Source organism: Cucumis melo, unplaced genomic scaffold, assembly GCF_025177605.1.
Source record: "Cucumis melo cultivar AY unplaced genomic scaffold, USDA_Cmelo_AY_1.0 utg001649l, whole genome shotgun sequence".
In the NCBI taxonomy this organism is placed as follows: Eukaryota; Viridiplantae; Streptophyta; class Magnoliopsida; order Cucurbitales; family Cucurbitaceae; genus Cucumis; species Cucumis melo.
The window spans coordinates 18,045-27,174 of NW_026124702.1; the positions used below are offsets into that span (position 1 = coordinate 18,045).

General features: G+C 32.8%; 2 non-coding genes across 2 annotated transcripts; both read left to right on the forward strand.

The window, feature by feature from the left end:
• Positions 1-344: 344 nt before the first annotated feature.
• TRNAP-UGG (transfer RNA proline (anticodon UGG)) lies at positions 345-418 on the forward strand. The gene has a single exon. It is a non-coding gene; the product is annotated as a tRNA-Pro (tRNA).
• Positions 419-580: 162 nt separating this feature from the next.
• On the forward strand, positions 581-654 carry TRNAW-CCA (transfer RNA tryptophan (anticodon CCA)). The gene has a single exon. It is a non-coding gene; the product is annotated as a tRNA-Trp (tRNA).
• Positions 655-9,130: the final 8,476 nt, after the last annotated feature.

The window sequence follows — 9,130 nt, forward strand, 5'->3', positions numbered from 1 at the left end:
ATCAAATGTATATATAGTTAATAACCGCTTGTATTGTCCGCGGAATTCCTAATTCAAATTGAAATGTACAACAGTTCAATTCGGTAGATATTCCCTTTTTTTATTAAAAAAAATATGTAGCTTTCCGCCCCACCCCAAATATTCATTTTTCTTTACGGCGGATTTAATATTTATTATTTCATACGTATATAAGTCTTTTTATTATTTTTATTATATTTTATATATGATATGAGACAAAAAAGAAGAAATGGCAAGATAATTTGTGTATACCAATGGAGGAAATAAATAAAAAATGTGGAAAACAAGACAGGGATTCTCTACAATAACACTGTAGACCAATTGAAAGGGATGTAGCGCAGCTTGGTAGCGCGTTTGTTTTGGGTACAAAATGTCACGGGTTCAAATCCTGTCATCCCTACCTATTACTTATCTTCTGAACAGTAACGAGGAATCAATTGAGATCCATAAAAATTGAACATACATATATCGAATCAATCTTTTTTTATTTAATTTTATGATATTCTCTATGATAATATATGTATCGAAGATATATTCGGGTTGCTTTTAGTTTGATAATAAAACGCTCTTAGTTCAGTTCGGTAGAACGCGGGTCTCCAAAACCCGATGTCGTAGGTTCAAATCCTATAGAGCGTGATTCGATTCTTGTTGTTGTTAAATCAAAATGATACTGAAATAATTCAACAGAAATCAAAATTTTACCTCCTATAAAGCAAGTAGGGGGTCAATCAAAAAAAAGAACTGTTAATTAATCAAAGGTCCAACTGATCCCCCCGTCTGTATTGTAAATATGCGGTCACAAATAATCCAGCCAAAGTAATAGGAATTAGACCTAATACGATTCCAAATAGAAAAACTTCAATCATTTCAATTTAGTTGAACGAGGGAAAAGGAGAGGTAATATCTATCCTTAAAATATTAATCGGTATTGCCCATGAATCTCAATGACCAAGAATTCGAAATTGAATTGACAAGGTAAAGAACTCTACAATATATAGAATATATTGAATAACACCGAAATCTTTCTTTTTTTTGAATTGTGCATTCAATGAATTTTAATCAAATAAGTCGTATCTTGTTCAGACCGATAAATAGAGCTGAGGTTATAGTTAAAACTGCTAGTAGAAAACCGAAATAACTAGTGATAGTAGGCATGACGAGGCTAAATGAAATACGTTATTTTTATCCATATGTTTATAAAGCACTTCCCTAAGTTTCTATTTTTGAAAGATACGCGGATGGATAAGTAAAAATACTAATTGAAAAAATATATTCAATTGAAAGTTTTTGATTCATCTATTATTATGATTATAGATGATACTAACAAAAATCTTGTGACATAGGTAAGAAATCAATTCATCATCTGTCTCTCTATCCCGCAATTCGGAATCAAGGGATTCATTGAACAACTCTTGAGTTTTCAAAACAAATATTCTTATTATAAAGAATTTATAAACAATAATTTAATATATAAATCTAGTAAATATATAAATCTATTAAATGGATTCTAAATAATTAGAAAGAAAAAAAAAAAAAAAAAAAGAAAAATAATAAATAAACTATGTTGTGTAACTTGATTCCAAAAATGAAATGCTCTTTGAATCGCTGAAGAATGAATGACCTTATAATGCCCTTTATTTATGAAATTGTATTCCCACTAATTAGATTTTATGTAGTGGGTTCATTTCCATAAAATCTTTTTTAAAAAGAAAAAAAGTATCGCACGATCAGATCACTCGAAACTAGGTTCTCCATTTATTCTTATTCTTTCCATATTAAAAACATTCTTCTAATTAGTTGAAGAACGATCGTTTGAGTCTAATATAAAACAATAATGCGTGCATTACGAATATTTATTATTCTTCTATTCGTTGTTCTGTTTCGTTCATCGAATCCTATGTACTACTGTTACTTGTTACTGGACGACTAACCAATTCCTTAAAATAAAAAAAGATTCAAACAAAAATATAACTACAAACACAAAAGAAATATTTCGAGATTTCACGTCTAATTTCATTGAATTTTGGGACTATTAGAATCTGCTTCCTAAATTATTATAAACCAACCAGTCGGATTCACATTTTACCCAATCTTCGCTTTCTAGCCCGAAGCCAATAACCGATAGAATCCTTAATACTACAGACAGGCATTTTCAGAATTTTCTATTGAATGAATGGTATATGATTCTACATCGACAAGCAGCAAGAAAAGAAGAAACAAATTATATTATTTAGTTTTAGTGCTTCATTTTGATACTTATTGTGAAATTGCGTTGCTGCGTCAGAAGAAGGATAGCTATACTGATTCGGTATACTCTAAAAACACCCTCGGTACAATATTGACGATCTTACAAAGATAAAATTTCAGTTAATTTCCATTTACTGATCTCATCTTTTACGGAATCGATCCCCCTTTTGACTGTACAAGAATATGTGGAGCTCGGCATGTCTGGAAGCACAGGAGAACGTTCTTTTGCTGATATTATCACCAGTATTCGATACTGGGTCATTCATAGCATTACTATACCTTCTCTATTCATTGCAGGTTGGTTATTCGTCAGCACGGGTTTAGCTTACGATGTTTTTGGAAGCCCTCGTCCAAATGAGTATTTTACAGAGAGCCGACAAGGAATTCCATTAATAACTGGCCGTTTTGATTCTTTGGAACAACTCGATGAATTTAGTAGATCTTTTTAGGAGGACCAAATGACTATCGATAAAACTTATCCTATTTTTACAGTGCGATGGTTAACTGTTCACGGACTAGCTGTACCTACCGTTTCTTTTTTAGGGTCAATATCAGCAATGCAATTCATCCAACGATAAACCTAATCCGAATTATAGAGCTATGACACAATCAAATCCGAACGAACAAAATGTTGAATTGAATCGTACCAGTCTTTACTGGGGGTTATTACTCATTTTTGTACTTGCTGTTTTATTTTCCAATTATTTCTTCAATTAAATAAAAGAAAATACTAAATAATAGTACGAATTATCTTATCCCATTCGGAAGGATATCATCTCATAATTATCTATGACTGTTTCTGTCTCTAGCACGACCACTTGATGAAATGGGGAGGGAAGTGGGACAAATGGCCGAGACTACTGGAAGGATTCCTCTTTGGATAATCGGTACTGTAACTGGTATTCCTGTGATCGGTTTAGTTGGTATTTTCTTTTATGGTTCATATTCCGGCTTAGGTTCATCTCTGTAATAATCGGATGAACTGAGTTGGAGACATGAAAGCGTAAGAACTCAACAGGATCCCCCTCAAATCAGAAAAAAAGAGGGGGTAGGTCCCGTTGAGCTCTTACTAATTAGAATTAGACTAATTTATTCATATAAATGAAAAAATGGATCTTTCCTATTTTTTTCAAAAAACTTCATTTCTTTCTGATTCTGAATTGCTTCAAAAAAAAAATTGATTCAGACCATCTCTTTCGCGATCGTATCGGTCGATACTTTCATTTCAAAGCGAAAAAAAGAAAGAGAGAATCACTCGATTCCCTCTTTCTGGATGATACAATCCAATATAACAATATTATATTTCTATCGATCAGATATCACAAACCCTTTAAATAGATTAAAATATACTAATAGAATTTTCTATAGTTATTTTAATATAAAATAGAATTGAAAAATTCATTGAATTTGTTCACTACTTATGTAATAAATCGAAAAAAAGGTTCTGATAAACCGGGAAAAATTGAAACTAAGAATAGAGATCTTTGACGAACGGGATCAAGAATAATTCATTAGTTTATTATTTCGACACCAGAACAAGAAAAGGAATTTTTCTGGTATCGAATACTAGAAAGATGCATAATTCCTTCTAGAATCCTTTGTTCCCTTCATTTTTTTTTCTATTCTCCATTTACTTATCTTATTTTTAATATCTACTCTATTTTTATTCTATTAGAATAAAAATAGACACATTCAATGACATTTCAATCTGGCACCAGTGACATAATAATCATAATAATACCGCTCCTATTTGTATTGTAAAAAACAAAGAAATAAAGAAGAGGTAAAATAGTCTTCCTGACAATATAATATCCATACTATGACTAGTAATGCGGTACAAGTAATTACCGAAATAGGGTCGAAAAAGAATAAAAAAAAAAACAAGGGAAAAAGTTTTTCATAATTTTTTGATCATACATAATTAAATTATAGAATTGCCAACAAGAATTTGGTTTTTTTTTACGAACTTTATTTGATAAATCCCCAGATTTAGAAATTCATTTCGGACAATTGAACCTTCTCAAACTGTTTCTTTTTAAGAACTAAAAAGATTTGTGCCAAAATAACAGATGCAAAAAAGAACAAAAGGCCTTGGACACGTAATGGATCTTGAAGGACGATTTCCGCATCTCCCTGACCAAATCCTCCCACATTAGGATTACTCGTTAATGGTTGATCAAGTTTGATGGATTCGCCCTCTGAAACAAGAAGTTCTGGTCCTGGAGGGATAATATCAACCACTTGACGCCCATTCGCTGCATCCACTATGGTTATTTCATATCCTCCTTTTTCTTTTCGTATTATTTTGCTTACTATCCCTGCTGCTGTAGCATTATAAACATTATTATTACTCTTACTCCCGTCGGGATAAATCTGACCCCTTCCCCTGTTCCCGCCTACGTATATGGGATATTTTAAGAAGTGAACATCTTTCTTAGTCGCAGGGTCCGGGGAAAGAATAGGAAAGGTGATTTCACTATATTTCTGACCAGGAACAGGACCTATCACAAGAATATTTTTTTTAGTGGGACGATAGCTCTGAAAAGAAAGATTGCCCATCTTTTCTTTAATCTCGGGAGAAATACGATCGGGGGGGGCTAATTCAAACCCCTCGGGTAAAATAAGAACAGCCCCCACATTCAAACCACCCTTTTTACCATTCGCAAGAACTTGTTTCAGTTGCATATCATAAGGAATTCGAACAACTGCTTCAAATACAGTATCAGGAAGTACCGCTTGTGGAACCTCGATATCCACGGGCTTATTAGCTAAATGGCAGTTGGCGCAGACAATACGGCCGTTGCTTCTCGTGGATTTTCATAACCCTGTTGTGCAAAAATGGGATATGCATTTGAAACGGGTGCCCAAGTTATTATATATATCATGAGTGATACGGAAATAGATCGAGTAATCTCTTCCTTTATCGAAGAAAAGGTATTTCTAGTTTGCATGGTCCAATCATTGAGCCCAAAAATTTCTACAATAAAATTAGGTAGGTCCCTAGTATAGTTCCCTATCCATGATTCTGCTATTTACTGAAATAAAGTTACTCGAATATAGGAGGCATCCTTCGCGATGGGTAGAAGGAATAAGTACAATTTTGAATGTTTTACTTATGTACAAAGTAACAAACATTATATTTTTCAGTCATTCATTGAATGATAAATCACTACAAGTGAGGGAGATACACGATTTAAATAACGGAAGATCCAATATTTTAAAATTGTGTCAAGAATGACTGGAAAAGTGGAAACAAGACCGGATATAATTTGATCGTTATGAGAAAATCCAAAATCTTTGTAGACAGAACCAATCATTAGTTCCCAACCATGGGGTGAATGAAATCCTATACATAAATCAGTTAATAAAAGAATAGAAAAAGCTTTTATTGTGTCGCTTAAGTTATATAGGAACTCTTGAACCCAAGAGTTAAGAATAACAAGTTCTTCATTACCAAGAATAGAATAACCACTTAGAATAACGAAACAGATTATATTTGTCGAGAAGTGCAAAATCATATGGATACGATCCTCATTGTGCATCTTGATCAATTGGATCGTTTCTTTGTAGATTCCGATACGAAGCTTTTGTAGATGTGTTTCTGGGTATTCCTTTAGCATTTCGTCCAAGAGAAAGAGTTCCTCTAATTCTAGAACTTTTTTTATAATACTCTTTTCTTGAATATCATTCAAAAAAATTTCGGATTGACCAGTATTCCACCAATTAGTAACCCAAGATTCTAGGCTTTTATTAAATGAAAGAGAGATCCACCAGGGCAAAAATACTATAGATGCAAGATATAGAAGGGGAATGAATGCTTTCTTTTTTTCCATTTTTTCGTCTTTTATTTTTTAATGAACTCACTTCATTCGTTAACTCTCTACACTACTAATATTTATATCAAACATAAGTTCTATTACAAGTCATATGCATACTATTATGAATCCATTCCCTGTTTTTTAGTTTTTGATTTGTGATTTATTAGTTAATCCTTGAATTTCGAAATAATACAGAAAGAAAATAACAAAGAATCCACTTTTTTTTGTTACTGTGCAGTTGATTTACATACGGATCAAAATTTCGGACAAAGAAAGTTTTCTGGCTGTTCCGTATACGTCTGCTTTGGGTCAAATGAGCATTCTGAAGAAATTCCAGTTAAGTTATTATACTATTACTATGGTCTATAAAAAAGACTATTCTTTCATTTCAGTTTTATCCCTCTTGCTACGAACAAAATTCATTCTGAACTTCATTTTTCAAAAAACTTCAATTGGTACACGCAAGAAATAGGCCAATTCGGCAGCCTTTTGCTCAATTTCTCGTGGGGTCAGATTCTGATCGGTACGCGTCAAGGGAATGGCCCCCTTGGCCTCTTATTTCCATATAAAGGACACGACGTGCATAAATACCCTCTTTAACTTCTATTCTGATGGACTGAATGTCTTTCATAAGGAATCGTAGGAAGATTCGACGATTTTTTCCAGGAAACCCCCAACGAAAAATAGACACTATTTCTTCTTTTCTATCGAATCGATCATAACCGCTACCTACATTCCACAAAATTGTGCACCACAAATAGGAGCTAATAAAGAGACCGGCAATCCCATAGAAAGACATTACGATCCCCTGTGGAAAAAAAATTATTTGCTGAGACGGAAATAAAGCTATCAAATCCCTACCAAGATAACTGGAAGTTCCAACCAATAAAAACCCTAATGAACCTAAAAAAAGGATAAAGGCCCAGCAGAAATTGCTGATTTTTCGAGATCCTCTTATAAATTCTATCCATATACGTTCTGATCGCCAATTCATACTAGATCTCGTTGCATTTTATTGGAATTAAGAGAATCAAAAAAAATCTATTTTACTTTTTTTGTTTCCGAAGTAACTCTAATCAACTAGCACTATTTTGATGTGAACCTTTACTTTAGATCTAAGTAATTCATCGAATTACTTAGATCTAAAATAATAACATCACCTTTATATGATTCCCTATAGATACCTACATCCATATAGGTATATTGATTTTATATCTCAAACATTTGTCGCCCGATCTCTTATCTATTTTCTATTTTGAAACTTATCTATTTTCTATTTTGAAATACTTCTAATTGATTTCCTCAGATATCATGTTTACGTATGTATAATCGCTTATGTTTGGAGTAAGCCACATGTTAGATTCTAGTCTACTAAATAGATAGCTGTGTTATCGTCAAAGTCTAAGTTTTGAAAAAAAAAAATAGACAGCATATTTAAAAAATCTTGTTTTTTTGAACATGAAGAAATAAAGAAGCCATTGCAATTGCCGGAAATACTAGGCCCACTAAAGGCACAAAAATAGAGGGTAAGGTGGTGAGAGTTGTCATAGAATGGATACCTCGACTTAATATTTTCATTGTTATATTAATAGTTTTACCTGTTATTTATTGATTGTTATAAAAGGTATCTTATAATTATACTAATTCAATATATAATTATACTAAGTAATATCTACGTGAGTATATATAGAAAAGGAATGAGGAATGTCGAATTAAATAAATGGACTTACTCATCTTTCGACATGAGATATATGTATCATAATAGACGTTTGCATTATTTTAGTTATTATCTTGTCTTAGCATTTTTTTTTAATAAAATTTCATAAAGATTTTCGTACAAATTCCCAAAAAGGTAGTTATAATCCGATCCAACAACAAGGATTCTTAGTAAAACTAGAGATCCGCTAGAGATGTAGAAAGATGCAAGACTCTATGCCGCTATTTGCTATAGTTGAAGTATATATACACATGTAATGTTAAGAAGGGAGCATGAAATTCATTTTCTTCCCCGTGCCAAATTTTGCGGAAGAAATAAAAAAAAAAAGAATTCATTTTTTAAGTTAAGTAAGGCTTTACTTGATTGAATTTTGATTCGAGGGAACGAAAGCGTGGAGCTGAAATAACTCACTCACAACACCTTTTAAAGGATTACGTGGTACGATTAGATCGAATAAGCCCTTATCGAATAAAGATTCAGCCTCCTGTGAACCCTCAGGGACTGCCTTATTCAATGTTTGTTCAATTACTCTTTTACCCGCAAATGCGATGTAGGCATTCGGTTCGGCAATAATGATATCCCCCAACATACCAAAACTAGCTGTCACCCCACCAGTAGTAGGAGATGTAAGGATTGCTACATAGAATAATTTTTTATTTGATTGATAATCATATAAAGCGGAAGATATTTTTGCCATTTGCATCAAGCTCAAACTTCCTTCTTGCATGCGTGCTCCTCCCGAAGCACACACTAAAATAAGAGGTAAAAATTGATTGGTAGCATACTCGATCAAACGGGTGATTTTCTCTCCTACTACGGATCCCATACTACCCCCTATAAACTGAAAATCCATAACCCCAATTGCTACTGGAATATCATTTAATTTACCTGTGCCTGTTTGAATAGCCTCAGTTAATCCTGTCTTTCTTTGATAAGAAGAAAGACGATCTTTATAAGTATAAAGTTGATTCTCCGAATCAAATTGAATGGGATCCAAAGAGACCATGTCTTCATCCATAGGGTCCCAAGTACCTGGATCAATCAAAAGTTCGATTCTATCTGAACTACTCATTTTCAAATGGTATCCACATTGTTGACAAATATTCATTTTTGATTTAAAAATTTTCTTATAATTTAATCCATAACAATTTTCGCATTGAACCCACAAATGCCTGTATTTTTTAGTTAGATCTAGATCATTAGAACGTTCTGTTGTAGTTAAATTTTTTCTATGCGTGCTAGTTCTTATACTGAAACTCTCACTTTGACTACTATTTCCACCTTCAGCACAAATAGAACTATAAATGTAACTGTCACTGTAATTGTGACT